Raw genomic sequence first — 6,737 nt, forward strand, 5'->3', positions numbered from 1 at the left:
GTTTGTACAACCTTGTACACACTTGTACAACCTTGTACACACTTGTACAACCTTGTAAAAACTTGTACAAGCATGTACTCGATTGTACACCCTTGTACACACTTGTGCACCCTTGTACACACTTGTACAACCTTGTACACACTTGTACAACCTTGTACACACTTGTACAACCTTGTACACACTTGTACAAACTTGTACACACTTGTACAACCTTGTACACACTTGTACAACTTTGTACACACTTGTACAACCTTGTACACACTTGTACAACCTTTTACACAATTGTAAAACCTTGTACACACTTGTACATTCTTGTACAAACTTGTACTTACTTGTACAACCTTGTACAAACTTGTACACACTTGTACAAACTTTTACATCCTTGTACACATTTGTACATCCTTGTACACACTTGTACAAACTTTTACATCCTTGTACACATTTGTACCTCCTTGTACACACTTGTACAAACTTGTACATTCTTGTACACACTTGTACAACCTTGTACAAACCTGTAAACCCTTGTACAAACTTGAAACAAGCATGTACACGATTGTACAAGCTTGTACACGATTGTACAAGCTTGTACACGATTGTACACCCTTGTACACACTTGTGAACCCTTGTACACACTTGTACAACCTTGTACACACTTGTACAACCTTGTACACACTTGTACAACCTTGTACACACTTGTAAAACCTTGTACACACTTGTACAACCTTGTACACACTTGTACAACCTTGTACAACCTACTACAAACTTGTACACACTTGTACAAACTTTTACATCCTTGTACACATTTGTACACCCTTGTACACACTTGTACAAACTTGTACATTCTTGTACATACTTGTACACCCTTGTACACACTTGTACAAACTTGTACATTCTTGTACATACTTGTACACCCTTGTACACACTTGTACAACCTTGTACAAACCTGTAAACCCTTGTACAAGCTTGTACACACTTGTACAAACTTGTACACACTTGTACACCCTTGTACAAACTTGTGCACCCTTGTACACTTTTGTACACCCTTGTACACATTTGTACAACCTTGTACAAACTTGTACACACTTGAACAAACTTGTACACACTTGTACAACCTTGTACACACTTGTACAACCTTGTACACACTTGTACAACCTTGTACACACTTGTACAAGCTTGTACACACTTGTACAACCTTGTACACACTTGTACAACCTTGTACACACTTGTACAACCTTTTACACAATTGTAAAACCTTGTACACACTTGTACATTCTTGTACAAACTTGTACTTACTTGTACAACCTTGTACAAACTTGTACACACTTGTACAAACTTTTACATCCTTGTACACATTTGTACACCCTTGTACACACTTGTACAACCTTGTACAAACCTGTACACCCTTGTACACACTTGTACAAGCTTGTACACGATTGTACACCCTTGTACACACTTGTGCACCCTTGTACACACTTGTACACCCTTGTACACACTTGTACAACCTTTTACAAACTTGTACACACTTGTACAAACTTGAACATTCTTGTACATACTTGTACACCCTTGTAAACACTTGTACAACCTTGTACAAACTTGTACACACTTATACACACTTGTACAAGCTTGTACACACTTGTACAAGCTTGTACACACTTGTACACCCTTGTACAAACTTGTGCACCCTTGTACACACTTGTACAACCTTGTACACAATTGTACAACCTTGTACAACCATGTACACACTTGTACAACTTTGTACACACTTGTACAACCTTGTACACACTTGTACACCTTTGTACACACTTGTACAACCTTGTACACTATGATACAACCTTGTACACACTTGTACAACCTTGTACACACTTGTACAACCTTTTACAAACTTGTACACACTTGTACAAACTTGTACATTCTTTTGTACTTCCTTGTAAACACTTGTGCACCCTTGTACACTTTTGTACACCCTTGTATACATTGGTACAACCTTGTACAAACTTGTACACACTTGTACAAACTTGTACACACTTGTACAAACTTGTACACCCTTGTACACACTTGTACAACCTTGTACACACTTGTACAACCTTGTACAACCATGTACACACTTGTACAACCTTGTACACACTTGTACAACCTTGTACACACTTGTACACCTTTGTACACACTTATACAACCTTGTACACACTTGTACAACCTTGTACACACTTGTACAACCTTGTACACGTTTGTACAACCTTGTACACACTTGTACAACCTTGTACACACTTGTACAACCTTGTAAAAACTTGTACAAGCATGTACACGATTGTACACCCTTGTACACACTTGTGCACCCTTGTACACACTTGTACAACCTTGTACACACTTGTACAACCTTGTACACACTTGTACAACCTTGTACACACTTGTACAACCTTGTACACACTTGTACAAACTTGTACACACTTGTACAACCTTGTACACACTTGTACAACCTTGTACACACTTGTACAACCTTGTACACACTTGTACAACCTTTTACACAATTGTAAAACCTTGTACACACTTGTACATTCTTGTACAAACTTGTACTTACTTGTACAACCTTGTACAAACTTGTACACACTTGTACAAACTTTTACATCCTTGTACACATTTGTACACCCTTGTACACACTTGTACAACCTTGTACAAACCTGTACACCCTTGTACACACTTGTACAAGCTTGTACAAGATTGTACACCCTTGTACACACTTGTGCACCCTTGTACACACTTGTACACCCTTGTATACACTTGTACAACCTTTTACAAACTTGTACACACTTGTACAAACTTGTACATTCTTGTGCATACTTGTACACCCTTGTAAACACTTGTACAACCTTGTACAAACCTGTACACCCTTGTACACACTTGTACAAGCTTGTACACACTTGTACAAGCTTGTACACACTTGTACACCCTTGTACAAACTTGTGCACCCTTGTACACTTTTGTACACCCTTGTATACATTTGTACAACCTTGTACAAACTTATACACAATTGTACAAACTTGTACACACTTGTACAAACTTGTACACCCTTGTACACACTTGTACAACCTTGTACACACTTGTACAACCTTGTACAAACCTGTACACCCTTGTACACACTTGTACAAGCTTGTACACGATTGTACACCCTTGTACACACTTGTGCACCCTTGTACACACTTGTACACCCTTGTACACACTTGTACAACCTTTTACAAACTTGTACACACTTGTACAAACTTGTACATTCTTGTACATACTTGTACACCCTTGTAAACACTTGTACAACCTTGTACAAACCTGTACACCCTTGTACACACTTGTACAAGCTTGTACACACTTGTACACCCTTGTACACACTTGTACAACCTTGTACACACTTGTACAACCTTGTACACAATTGTACAACCTTGTACAACCTTGTACACACTTGTACAACCTTGTACACACTTGTACAACCTTGTACACACTTGTAAAACCTTGTACACACTTGTACAACCTTGTACACACTTGTACAACCTTGTACAACCTACTACAAACTTGTACACACTTGTACAAACTTTTACATCCTTGTACACATTTGTACACCCTTGTACACACTTGTACAAACTTGTACATTCTTGTACATACTTGTACACCCTTGTACACACTTGTACAAACTTGTACATTCTTGTACATACTTGTACACCCTTGTACACACTTGTACAACCTTGTACAAACCTGTAAACCCTTGTACAAGCTTGTACACACTTGTACAAACTTGTACACACTTGTACACCCTTGTACAAACTTGTGCACCCTTGTACACTTTTGTACACCCTTGTACACATTTGTACAACCTTGTACAAACTTGTACAAACTTGAACAAACTTGTACACACTTGTACAACCTTGTACACACTTGTACAACCTTGTACACACTTGTACAACCTTGTACACACTTGTACAAGCTTGTACACCCTTGTACAACCTTGTACACACTTGTACAACCTTGTACACTTGTACAACCTTTTACACAATTGTAAAACCTTGTACACACTTGTACATTCTTGTACAAACTTGTACTTACTTGTACAACCTTGTACAAACTTGTACACACTTGTACAAACTTTTACATCCTTGTACACATTTGTACACCCTTGTACACACTTGTACAACCTTGTACAAACCTGTACACCCTTGTACACACTTGTACAAGCTTGTACACGATTGTACACCCTTGTACACACTTGTGCACCCTTGTACACACTTGTACACCCTTGTACACACTTGTACAACCTTTTACAAACTTGTACACACTTGTACAAACTTGAACATTCTTGTACATACTTGTACACCCTTGTAAACACTTGTACAACCTTGTACAAACTTGTACACACTTATACACACTTGTACAAGCTTGTACACACTTGTACAAGCTTGTACACACTTGTACACCCTTGTACAAACTTGTGCACCCTTGTACACACTTGTACAACCTTGTACACAATTGTACAACCTTGTACAACCATGTACACACTTGTACAACTTTGTACACACTTGTACAACCTTGTACACACTTGTACACCTTTGTACACACTTGTACAACCTTGTACACTATGATACAACCTTGTACACACTTGTACAACCTTGTACACACTTGTACAACCTTTTACAAACTTGTACACACTTGTACCATCTTGTACATTCTTTTGTACACCCTTGTAAACACTTGTGCACCCTTGTACACTTTTGTACACCCTTGTATACATTGGTACAACCTTGTACAAACTTGTACACACTTGTACAAACTTGTACACACTTGTACAAACTTGTACACCCTTGTACACACTTGTACAACCTTGTACACACTTGTACAACCTTGTACAACCATGTACACACTTGTACAACCTTGTACACACTTGTACAACCTTGTACACACTTGTACACCTTTGTACACACTTATACAACCTTGTACACACTTGTACAACCTTGTACACACTTGTACAACCTTGTACACGTTTGTACAACCTTGTACACACTTGTACAACCTTGTACACACTTGTACAACCTTGTACACACTTGTACAACCTTGTACACACTTGTACAAACTTGTACACACTTGTACAACCTTGTACAGACTTGTACAACCTTGTACACACTTGTACAACCTTGTACACACTTGTACAACCTTTTACACAATTGTAAAACCTTGTACACACTTGTACATTCTTGTACAAACTTGTACTTACTTGTACAACCTTGTACAAACTTGTACACACTTGTACAAACTTTTACATCCTTGTACACATTTGTACACCCTTGTACACACTTGTACAACCTTGTACAAACCTGTACACCCTTGTACACACTTGTACAAGCTTGTACAAGATTGTACACCCTTGTACACACTTGTGCACCCTTGTACACACTTGTACACCCTTGTATACACTTGTACAACCTTTTACAAACTTGTACACACTTGTACAAACTTGTACATTCTTGTGCATACTTGTACACCCTTGTAAACACTTGTACAACCTTGTACAAACCTGTACACCCTTGTACACACTTGTACAAGCTTGTACACACTTGTACAAGCTTGTACACACTTGTACACCCTTGTACAAACTTGTGCACCCTTGTACACTTTTGTACACCCTTGTATACATTTGTACAACCTTGTACAAACTTGTACACAGTTGTACAAACTTGTACACACTTGTACAAACTTGTACACCCTTGTACACACTTGTACAACCTTGTACACACTTGTACAACCTTGTACACACTTGTACAACCTTGTACAAACCTGTACACCCTTGTACACACTTGTACAAGCTTGTACACGATTGTACACCCTTGTACACACTTGTGCACCCTTGTACACACTTGTACACCCTTGTACACACTTGTACAACCTTTTACAAACTTGTACACACTTGTACAAACTTGTACATTCTTGTACATACTTGTACACCCTTGTAAACACTTGTACAACCTTGTACAAACCTGTACACCCTTGTACACACTTGTACAAGCTTGTACACACTTGTACACCCTTGTACACACTTGTACAACCTTGTACACACTTGTACAACCTTGTACACAATTGTACAACCTTGTACAACCTTGTACACACTTGTACAACCTTGTACACACTTGTACAACCTTGTACACACTTGTACAACCTTGTACACACTTGTACACCTTTGTACACACTTGTTCAACCTTGTACATACTTGTACAACCTTGTACACACTTGTACAACCTTGTACACACTTGTACAACCTTGTACACACTTGTACACACTTGTACAAACTTGTACATTCTTGTACATACTTGTACTCCCTTGTAAACACTTGTACAACCTTGTACAAACCTGTACACCCTTGTACACACTTGTACAAGCTTGTACACACTTCTACAAGCTTGTACACACTTGTACACCCTTGTACAAACTTGTGCACCCTTGTACACTTTTGTACACCCTTGTATACATTTGTACAACCTTGTACAAACTTGTACACACTTGTACAAACTTCTACACACTTGTACAAACTTGTACAGCCTTGTACACACTTGTACAACCTTGTACACACTTGTACAACCTTGTACACACTTGTGTCTAAGATGTCTTTTTATTTAGAGGGATGTCTTGTTTTTTAGAGGGTTGTCTTGTTTTTTAGAGGGTTTTCTTGTAATTTAGATGGGATGTCTTGTTATTTAGAGGGATGTCTTAAT

This window comes from Macrosteles quadrilineatus, unplaced genomic scaffold (assembly GCF_028750875.1).
Source record: "Macrosteles quadrilineatus isolate MER2022 unplaced genomic scaffold, UCM_ALF_1.0 Scaffold_159__1_contigs__length_248278, whole genome shotgun sequence".
Lineage (NCBI taxonomy): Eukaryota > Metazoa > Arthropoda > Insecta > Hemiptera > Cicadellidae > Macrosteles > Macrosteles quadrilineatus.